Source organism: Microcaecilia unicolor, chromosome 1 (genome assembly GCF_901765095.1).
Source record: "Microcaecilia unicolor chromosome 1, aMicUni1.1, whole genome shotgun sequence".
NCBI lineage: Eukaryota > Metazoa > Chordata > Amphibia > Gymnophiona > Siphonopidae > Microcaecilia > Microcaecilia unicolor.
Window position 1 is genome coordinate 759,638,102 of NC_044031.1, and position 10,915 is coordinate 759,649,016.

The 10,915-nt window shown below is 46.1% G+C and overlaps 1 pseudogene; it reads right to left on the reverse strand.

Annotated features, from left to right (window-relative positions):
* Positions 1-349: 349 nt before the first annotated feature.
* Positions 350-10,915, reverse strand: part of LOC115462739 — a 42,950-nt pseudogene continuing 32,384 nt past the window's right edge.

Consider the following 10,915-nt stretch of genomic DNA (forward strand, 5'->3'; position numbering starts at 1 on the left):
GGTTTATGAGGGGGGAGGATAATACCTGATTTTTTAGTCTTGATACAGTTATTTGACATTGCTGTGTCTCATATGTTCATTTTGAGACGTGGAGGACAATTTTAGAAGCAGCCACGTCAGTGGATGCAGGTGGGGCACATGGAAGTAGCAGCAGTTCAGGAACGAGAAAGCACATCTTTCCTTCCTTCCCCTTCTAAAACCACTGCTTACGCTAGTCTAGAGCAGCAGCTGCCACTCGTGGACATCTACTGGCATGTCCGTATATAATTTGTAAACCCTAAACCCCACCCTGGAAACACCCATCAGAAGGTCTAGAGTAGGCGTAGAATGGCTGCAAACATATACTTTCCTATTTTAATGACTCTCCATACGTGGAAAGGCTTTCTAAAATGGCCTGCAAAGGATGAAATACATAAATTAACTCATACAACATAGACTAATTAGAAATTATTTGTTTTAACTGGTGCAGGAAATAGTCTTATGTTTACCTAGCTAGATTTAAGATGCAGTGAAATTAATGCCTCAGGCTTCTTGAGGTAATTGCAGCTGTCACGGTACCTTTGAAAAACGTAATCAATTGTGCCCCCGTGTGATGGAAATGCGAACTGCAGCGAGATGACTACACTCCAGGACAAAAGGATTGAAAACTGCCCGAAAACGCCAGCACGCTTTGTAAAAGGACCCCCCCCCCCCCCCCCCACCCACACCACTATCTGAATGGAAAGACCCACTACAGGCTTCAGTAAAATTCAACTCATATAGCACGTCTTTTGCAAAGGCGTGCTAATGTTTTTTTAGCACGCGCTAGTTATTATGTGCACTAAATGCACGCATATTTTTAGCATGCGCTAAAAATGCTAGTGCACCTTACTAACCCTAGTAGCTTATAAACATACGGATGATGACATCACTCCAGTACATTGCACAAAAACACGCTGCTCCTTACAGTTAGAGCTGCTGCAAGGTTAATTAATGGGCATCCCAGGTGAATTTTCAACCTTATGCCCACTCAATTTATTTATTTGCTGCATTTGTATCACACATTTTCCCACCTATTTGCAGGCTCAATGTGGCTTACATTGTTCTGTCATGGCGATCGCCATTCAGAGTGAGAGATGCAAGTGATATTACGTAAAGATCATGAGTGACATAGCATATTTTCAAAGCACTTAGCCTTCCAAAGTTCCATAGGTTTCTTTGGAACTTTGGAAGGCTAAGTGCTTTGAAAATATGCCTCTTTAATTATAGTAGATTAATCAATCAAGTATAAAGAGATCACAATTCGGGATAAGAGATAAAGTGGTGTTGCATTAAAGTTCATGTGATGGATCGTTGCGGTATGCCTTGTTGAAGAGGCAGGTCTTCAGTGATTTCCGAAAGTTGGTTAGGTCACGCATTTTTTTCACGTCAAGTGGTAGTGCATTCCATAGCTGCGTGCTTATGTAGGAAAAGCTGGATGCATGTGTTCATTTGTATTTTAGTCCTTTGCAGCTAGGGAAATGGAGATTCAGGAATGTGCGTGCTGATCGTTTAGTGTTCCTGGGTGGTGAGTCTATGAGGTCTGACATGTAGACCGGGGCCTCTCCGTAAATGATTTTATGAACCAGGGTGCAGACTTTGAACATAATACGTTCTTTGAGTGGAAGCCAGTGTAGTTTTTCTCTTAGGGGTATGGCACTTTCGTATTTTGTTTTACAAAATATTAACTTTCAGGCCCCAAATCTGCCTCATCCCCCCCCAAAAAAAAAAAAATCATGCTTTTAAATATTAAACACTGGTGTGTCACATACACGCACACACAGATAACGAAGGCAATTTCCAAAAGTAATTTACCTGGCTAAATGGGCTATTTGAAAACTGCCCGCCCTTTCTGCAGGTGAAAGTACGAGTTTGTGTGGGTGTCAGGATCTATTGTTTTGCTTTTACTGCAACTGCTCTTTGATCTCCCTCCCCCCCCCCCCCCCCCCCCCCCGAAGATGCTGCCCTAGGTGACTGCTTAGTCTTGCCTAATAGAGGATGGCCTGACTCAGGGTAAAATTCAGTACTCTTGCATGTTCTACCTTTGCATCTATGGTGCCGGGCAGGATTCTCATCCTCTTATCCAGGAGAGAGAGAGGTTCAAAGTGTTAGTGATACAGATACAGTGTTGTTGGGGTTTTTTTTTAATGAAGTAAAGAAGGAGCAGTATTACTTAATTCTTTTAAAACAGTTAGTTAAAAGGACCTAACAAAGCACTTGGATAGCAATGATGCTTTTGCTGGGGGTAATTTTATAACAGGGCAGCCATATCAATCATAAAAATGCCTGTTTTTTAGATACACAAGTTGGTGACTCCAGGGGTGGGGCCACAGGGGCATGGGCCCCCGCAGATTACACCCTGGCCCCCTCTACATTTGACCCCGCCGTATCAGGTACCTTGTTTGCTGGCGGGGGTCCCCAAACCCCGCCAGCCGAAGAGTTTTCTTCAGCGTCAGTCGACTCCAGCGCCTTCATTGTGGGATCATTGTTTCTGATGACTTACATCCTGCACCGTGCATGTAGCCCCGTGCAGGACGTAAGGGACCTCCGCCAACAAACAAGGTACCTGATGCGGCGGCAGCAGGGGGCGTGCAGGCGGGGGGGGGTTGCGGCGGTGGTCCAAAGTGGTGGCGGGGGGGTTGAGGTTGCGGCGGTGGGGGGGTCCAAAGTGGCAGGGGGGTTGGCGACTAAACAGTGCTCCCCCTCCTCAGGCTCTGGCCCCCCCCCTCCCGCCGAGGTCTGGCTACGCCCCTGGGTGACTCTAGAAGGCCCTGATGCTCAGAAGCAAGTGTAGGCTCTGGAGGCCATTAGTGCTGTACTAGTTCTTGCATTTGCTTACACAGAATGCGGTGAGCCGGTGAGTACACGAACCAATGAGTTCTCCCTATTCCTCCCCAAGGCTCAGCGGACAGTGCGCCAAACAAGGGCGCTCTTGCCGCCATCAAACCTATGCCAGTTTGGAGCTGGCTTAGGGTTATGCTGAGCCATGGGAAGGGGGAGGAATGGAGACTCCCTTGGCTCTAAAGATAACTGTCTTCCTGTGGAGGAGAGAACCCTGAACTGATGAGGCTTTCAAAGGCAAAGCAATGGCTCCGCTTCAATGTTGAGCCCATAGATGTTTGGCAGGTCTCCGCCTCTCTGCTTTTGCCCCCCACCCAGTCACCAATCTGCCTTTGCAAGTTGTATTAAGATGCGGATGTGTAGTTGCAGTGGAGGGCAGCTGATGGTGCAATCTAACAGAGGTCGCAGCCCCCTGAATTCCAACTGATCAGAGGTTTGTAGGAAAGGAAGATACATGTACAATTCTGCATGGATTTGCTGGCAGCAAGATTGGGAAAAGCCGTCTGTGTGGAGGGTGCTGCGGGCTTCTGGGGTGAAGGTAGCAGCAAGTAGCTCTCGGCACCTCTTTTTCCTCCTTCCCTCCCCCCTGCGCTTTCCCACTCATGGCAGGCTCAATGCAGCTTACATGGGGCAATGGAGGGTTAAGTGACTTGCCCAGAGTCACAAGGAGCTCCCTGTGCCTGAAGTGGGAATCAAACTCAGTTCCTCAGTTCCCCAGGACCAAAGTCCACCACCCTAACCACTAGGCCACTCCTCCACTGTTGCTACTATTTGAGATTCTACATGGAATGTTGCTATTCCACTAGAAGTCGGCCCTTGCAGATCACCAATGTGGCCGCGCAGGCTTCTACTTCTGTGAGTCTGACGTCCTGCACGTATGTGCAGGACATCAGACTCACAGAAGCAGAAGCCTGCGCAGCCTTCTACATGGAATGTTGCTAGTGGAATAGCAACATTCCATGTAGAATTTCCAATAGTAGCAACATTCCATGTAGAATCTCCATTAGTAGCAACATTCCATGTAGAATCTCCAATAGTATCTATTTTATTGTTGTTACATTTGTACCCTGCGCTTTCCCACTCATGGCAGGCTCAATGCGGGTTACATGGGGCAATGGAGGGTTAAGTGACTTGCCCAGAGTCACAAGGAGCTGCCTGTGCCTGAAGTGGGAATCAAACTCAGTTGCCCAGGACCAGAGTCCTCCACCCTAACCACTAGGCCACTCATTCACTGTGCTGATCTGCGGTATTTAGCGCTGGAGTTTTGAGCAATTGCACCTAAAATGGGCTCTTCGAATAACTCCGGTAATACACAAATGCTCCTGTTCAGTGATACTTGCTCTGAGGCAGGTACAGGGACCTCACAGCTCACCCACCTCTAGGGACACCTACACAAAGTCCGAGTAGAGGTACATAAAGATACTTTTCCACATGTATTCCCTGCACATTTTAAATTGGCCATTTCCCGCGGGTAAAATGCTTTCTTAAATTATCCATATTCCACCAGGCACCTTTTGAGATGACAGCACCTCAGTCAGCCCATAGGCTGCATCTTCCTGCATTCCTTATCTTCCAGCCAACTGCTTTTCTATTTCGGTTTTCTTTTCTCCTCATTTTTTGGAAGCCCCGGATTCTGAAATTAACCCTCAGCACCATTCCGTGACTGGAAGGAGCATCTTTCATTTCCTTATTCTTTTTATAATTTGCCAAGCAAAAATTCACGTTCAAGGCAGTTTACAGGTTCACGTTCATGACTAAACTCACCTCCATAAAACAAAGAGAGCTTCTGTCCCATCTCCTAAACCTTCCTATCTCCCCAAAAGCTGTAGTAAATGAACCAGGTGTTTGCAGGACTGAGAATGTTCCATTTCTAAACGTGACCCCCCAGCAGTGGATTCCCTGATGTCCCCATCTGCAGATGACAATGCACACTTCAAAACACATCCTCTCCATTATCCACCACCTTAAATATAAGGGTGTCCCATAGTCCAAGCAGCCACTTTCCCACGTTGGGTTTCATTTGTCACTTTGTGGTATGCCTAAACCCCTCCAGCCCCATCAGGAAGCACACATGAACATGAGGCCCATGGTGAGAGTCACATTTCTGATTTTCTTCTAACTAATCTTTATTTCCTGGCTAATAGTTTGCAAAGTGGCAAAGCAGCTCCTGAAATTATTATACTATTTCATTATTGAACCAAATTCTCCAGGTTATGTTACCCTCCTGGAGACATAGGGGGTTATAATGAAATACATTTCCCATTTGAACCAGATGCCACCCTCTGTATGGGTAAAAATATTAGCATTTATCAAAAAATGTGGGTGCATTTGTACTTAAGAACAGTCAAGTTGCTGTAGACCTTTCCCATGTAGTGTTCCTGTTGGTGGAATTATGTTTGAAAAAGCTACAATATGCATAGATTTAGATTTTTTAAAATGTATGCACATACTTTGCCATTAGTGGAGGAGTGGCCTAGTGGTTAGGGTGGTGGACTTTGGTCCTGGGGAACTGAGGAACTGAGTTTGATTCCCACTTCAGGCACAGGCAGCTCCTTGTGACTCTGGGCAAGTCACTTAACCCTCCATTGCCCCATGTAAGCCGAATTGAGTCTGCCATGAGTGGGAAAGCGCAGGGTACAAATGTAACAAAATAAAAAGACTATGATTCTACATGGATGTTGCTACTATTGGTTCTACATGGAATGTTGCTACTATTGGAGATTCTGGAATGTGCAGGACGTCAGACTCACAGAAGCAGAAGCCTGCGCGGCCACATTTGTGTGACTCTGGGCAAGTCACTTAACCTTCTATTGCCCCATGTAAGCCGTACTGAGCCTGCCATGAGTGGGAAAGCGCAGGGTACAAATGTAACAAAAATGAAATAGATACTATTGGAGATTGTACATGGAATGTTGCTACTATTGGAGATTCTACATGGAATGTTGCTATTCCACTAGCAACATTCCATGTAGAAGGCTGCGCAGGCTTCTGTTTCTGTGAGTCTGACGTCCTGCACGTACGTGCAGGATGCCAGACTCACAGAAGCAGAAGCTGCGCGGCCACATTGGTGATCTGCAAGGGCCGACTTCTACATGGAATGTTGCTAGTGGAATAGCAACATTCCATGTAGAATCTCAAATAGTAGCAACAGTGGAGGAGTGGCCTAGTGGTTAGTGGTGGACTTTGGTCCTGGGGAACTGAGGAACTCAGTTCAATTCCCACTTCAGGCACAGGCAGCTCCTTGACTCTGGGCAAGTCACTTAACCCTCCATTGCCCCATGTAAGCCGCATTGAGCCTGCCATGAGTGGGAAAGCGCAGGGTACAAATGTAACAAAAATAAAATAGATACTATTGGAGATTCTACATGGAATGTTGCTACTATTTGAGGTTCTGTTGCTACTATTGGAGATTCTACATGGAATGTTGCTACTATTTGAGGTTCTGTTGCTTCTATTGGAGATTCTACATGGAATGTTGCTATTCCACTAGCAACATTCCATGTAGAAGGCTGCGCAGGCTTCTGTTTCTGTGAGTCTGACGTCCTGCACGTACGTGCAGGATGTCAGACTCACAGAAGCAGAAGCTGCGCGGCCACATTGGTGATCTGCAAGGGCCGACTTCTACATGGAATGTTGCTAGTGGAATAGCAACATTCCATGTAGAATCTCAAAGTAGCAACAGTGGCGGAGTGGCCTAGTGGTTATTTAGGGTGGTGGACTTTGGTCCTGGGGAACTGAGTTTGATTCCCACTTCTGGCACAGGCAGCTCCTTGTGACTCTGGGCAAGTCACTTAACCTTCTATTGCCCCATGTAAGCCGTACTGAGCCTGCCATGAGTGGGAAAGCGCAGGGTACAAATGTAACAAAAATGAAATAGATACTATTGGAGATTCTACATGGAATGTTGCTACTCTTTGAGATTCTACACGAAATGTTACTATTCCACTAGCAACATTCCATGTAGAAGGCTGCGCAGGCTTCTGTTTCTGTGAGTCTGACGTCCTGCACGTACGTGCAGGACGTCAGACTCACAGAAGCAGAAGCCTGCGTGGCCACATTGGTGATCTGCAAGGGCCGACTTCGCTAGTGGAATAGCAACATTCCATGTAGAATCTCAAATAGTAGCAACAGTGGAGGAGTGGCTTAGTAGTTAGGGTGGTGGACTTTGGTCCTGGGGAACTGAGTTGGATTCCCACTTCAGGCACAGGCAGCTCCTTGTGACTCTGGGCAAGTCACTTAACCCTCCATTGCCCCATGTAAGCCGTACTGAGCCTGCCATGAGTGGGAAAGTGCAGGGTACAAATGTAACAAAAATAAAATAGATACTATTGGAGATTCTACATGGAATGTTGCTACTATTGGAGATTCTACATGGAATGTGCAGGACGTCAGACTCACAGAAGCAGAAGCCTGCGCGGCCACATTTGTGTGACTCTGGGCAAGTCACTTAACCTTCTATTGCCCCATGTAAGCTGTACTGAGCCTGCCATGAGTGGGAAAGCGCAGGGTACAAATGTAACAAAATGAAATAGATACTATTGGAGATTCTACATGGAATGTTGCTACTATTGGAGATTCTACATGGAATGTTGCTATTCCACTAGCAACATTCCATGTAGAAGGCTGCGCAGGCTTCTGTTTCTGTGAGTCTGACGTCCTGCACGTATGTGCAGGATGTCAGACTCACAGAAGCAGAAGCTTGCGCGGCCACATTGGTGATCTGCAAGGGCCGACTTCTAGTGGAATAGCAACATTCCATGTAGAATCTCAAATAGTAGCAACAGTGGAGGAGTGGCCTAGTGGTTAGGGTGGTGGACTTTGGTCCTGGGGAACTGAGGAACTGAGTTTGATTCCCACTTCAGGCACAGGCAGCTCCTTGTGACTCTGGGCAAGTCACTTAACCCTCCATTGCCCCATGTAAGCCGCATTGAGCCTGCCATGAGTGGGAAAGCGCAGGGTACAAATGTAATAAAAAATTAGAAAACTAGACTTACACAAAACAGAGGCAAATGAACAGGTACTTTTGAAGCAGAAAAGCAAGAATCAAAGCAAAACTACCTGCACAGTTTTACTTGAAGTTTTGCTGGAAAACCATAATTAAAAACTATCCCTGGGGTTTGTAATACTGGGAGTAGTTTGATTCCCTACCAAGAAGCTGAAAAATATGCGTTGGTTCCAGCTGTTTATTTTTTCTGCTTCAGAATTGCAAAAAATAGCCAGAAAGAAAGAACAGGCTTAGGTGTGATATAACCTAGGTCTGCCTGTACATTCTCTTCTATTGTGGAAGGAACGGCATCTCCATCACCTGAACAATGATTAATTCTATAAAGCAGATGACAAAACACATCCTATCTCAAGCAGACGATATCTGCCACTTTAAGAGCTTGCATTGGGTTAATTATCCACCATCATGGACGTCTGCAATGACTTGTTTGTGTTTATCTTGTACATTATCATATATATTTTCAAGGCTTGAGTAAAAAAAAAAAACCCCAATGAATAATGAGACAAAAACAATTGTGAATTCATGGCTCAACATTTTGCTAAGACTTGGAGATTAACTTGGTGCCTGATTCATCAAGGTTCTCCTCCTATTCTGGCTGGAAATAGGGTCTGTGTTGAGCCCCCCTAGTTTCTCATGTTGGACAGTCTTCAAGAAAGATTTCTTAAGTCTTAGAGGAATAATACAGTTAAATATTAAGACATAATAACATCAAGGCTGGATTGTTCTAATGCATTCTACCTTGATGTTGTACAGCGCTGCGTAACCCTAGTAGCGCTCTAGAAATGTTAAGTAGTAGTAGTAGTAGTAGTAGTGATGTGACTACAAAGGGTTTGCAGCAGTTCCAATGTGGTCACTTCACTGGCTCTGAGCACAATTCAGGGCTTAAAAAACCCCTCTTCAAGGTCTTTAAAGGAATGAACCAGAATACTTAAATAGGATCTTAAATCTGGCGGACATCTCAGTGGTGGCTCTGTTATGACTTTTATTTTCCCTCTTTGCTTTCAATTGTTCTAGTTCCTTTTTCACTGATTTTATTGTGTAAGTGTAGTGTAGAGACGGGAAGGCGGTAGAACTAGAGGACATGAAATGAGGTTGAAGGGGGGCAGACTCAAGAAAAATGTCAGGAAGTATTTTTCACAGAGAGAGTGGTGGATACTTGGAATGCCTCCCGCGGGGGTGGAGGAGATGAAAACGGTAACGGAATTCAAAAATGCGTGGGATAAACATAAAGGAATCCTGTTCAGAAGTAATGGATCCTCAGAAGCTTAGCCGAGATTGGGTGACAGCACCGGTGTTTGGGGTGCGGGCTAGTGGTTGGGAGGCGGGCTAGTATTGGGTAGACTTCTACGGTCTGTGCCCTGAAAATGGTAGATACAAATCAAGTTCAGGTATACATATAAAGTAGCACATATGAGTTTATCTTGTTGGGCAGACTGGATGGACCGTATAGGTCTTTTTCTGCCGTCACCTACTATGTTATGTTACTATGTAATTTGAATTATTGTAAACCTCTTTGACTGCCATAGGACAGTATATCAAGTGACACTAAACAAAGTCTCCTTGACGCACTTCCAAGGCCATTAAGGTCCTACCAGAAATATCCATAACCACACCCTCTGCAAAGGAATTCACACAAGGTGTTTCTGGCCAGCGAGCTTTCTCCAGCATAGCCTCTGCACTATGAAATGCTTCTACCAAGACTTTATGGAAGAAGCAACTAACTAGCCACATACAAGTGGACTAACACTGGCCTGCACATACTGTGACAGGACTTGCTTACCACATCTGCTCTAGCTGAGGTCTGTTGCATGCACTTTTTGACTTCCCGTACAATTTTTCCTCACAATGGTGGAGTGGAGGAGTAGCCTAGTGGTTAGATCCTGGGGAACTGGGTTTGATTCCCACTGCAGCTCCTTGTGACTCTGGGCAAGTCACTTAACCCTCTATTGCCCCAGGTACAAATAAGTACCTGAATATACTATATAAACCACTATATCAAGTCTCATTTCCCTTTCCCTATTTGAGATTCTAGATGGAATGTTGCTACTATTTGACATTCTACTTGCTATTATTGGAGATTCTACGTGGTATGTTGCTAGTGGAGGAGTAGCCTAGTGGTTAGTGCAGCAGACTCTGATTCTGGGGAACTGGGTTCGATTCCCACTGCAGGGGCATTTTCGAAAGAGAAGGGCGCCCATCTTCCGACACAAATCGGGAGATGGGCGTCCTTCTCCCAGGGTCACCCAAATCAGCATAATCGAAAGCCGATTTTGGGCACCCTCAACCGCAGTCCGTCACGGGGATGACCAAAGTTCACAGGGGCATGTCGGAGGCGTAGCAAATGCGGGACTGGGGCGTGCTTAAGAGATGGGCATCCTCGGCTGATAATGGAAGGTGTGGCCTAGTGGTTAGGGTGGTGGACTTTGGTCCTGAGAAACTGAGTTCAATTCCCACTTCAGGTACAGGCAGCTCCTTGTGACTATGGGCAAGTCACTTAACCCTCCATTGCCCCAGGTACAAATAAGTACCTGTATACAATATGTAAGCCGCATTGAGCCTGCCATGAGTGGGAAAGTACGAGGTACAAATGTAACAAAAAAAAGGGCGTCCCTGACAAGCATTTGGTCAACTTTTCTTGGTCCATTATTTTTCACGACCAAGCCTCAAAAAGGTGCCCAAACTGACCAGAGGACCACCGGAGGGAATCAGGATGACCTCCCCTTACTCCTCCAGTGGTCACCAACCCCCTCCCGCCCTAAAATTTTTTTTTTTGTTGCCAGCCTCAAATGTCATACTCAGCTCCATGACAGCAGTATGTAGGTCCCTGGAGCAGTTTTAGTGGGTGCAGTGCACTTCAGGCAGGCGGACCCAGGCCCCCCCCCCCCCGACATCTGTTACACTTGTGCTGGTAAATGTGATCCCTTCAAAACCCACTGTACCCACATGTAGGTGCCCCCCTTCACCGCTTAGGGCTATGGTAGTGGTGTACAGTTGGGGGTAGTGGGTTTTGGGGGGCTCAGCACACAAGGTAAGGGAGCTATGTACCTGGGA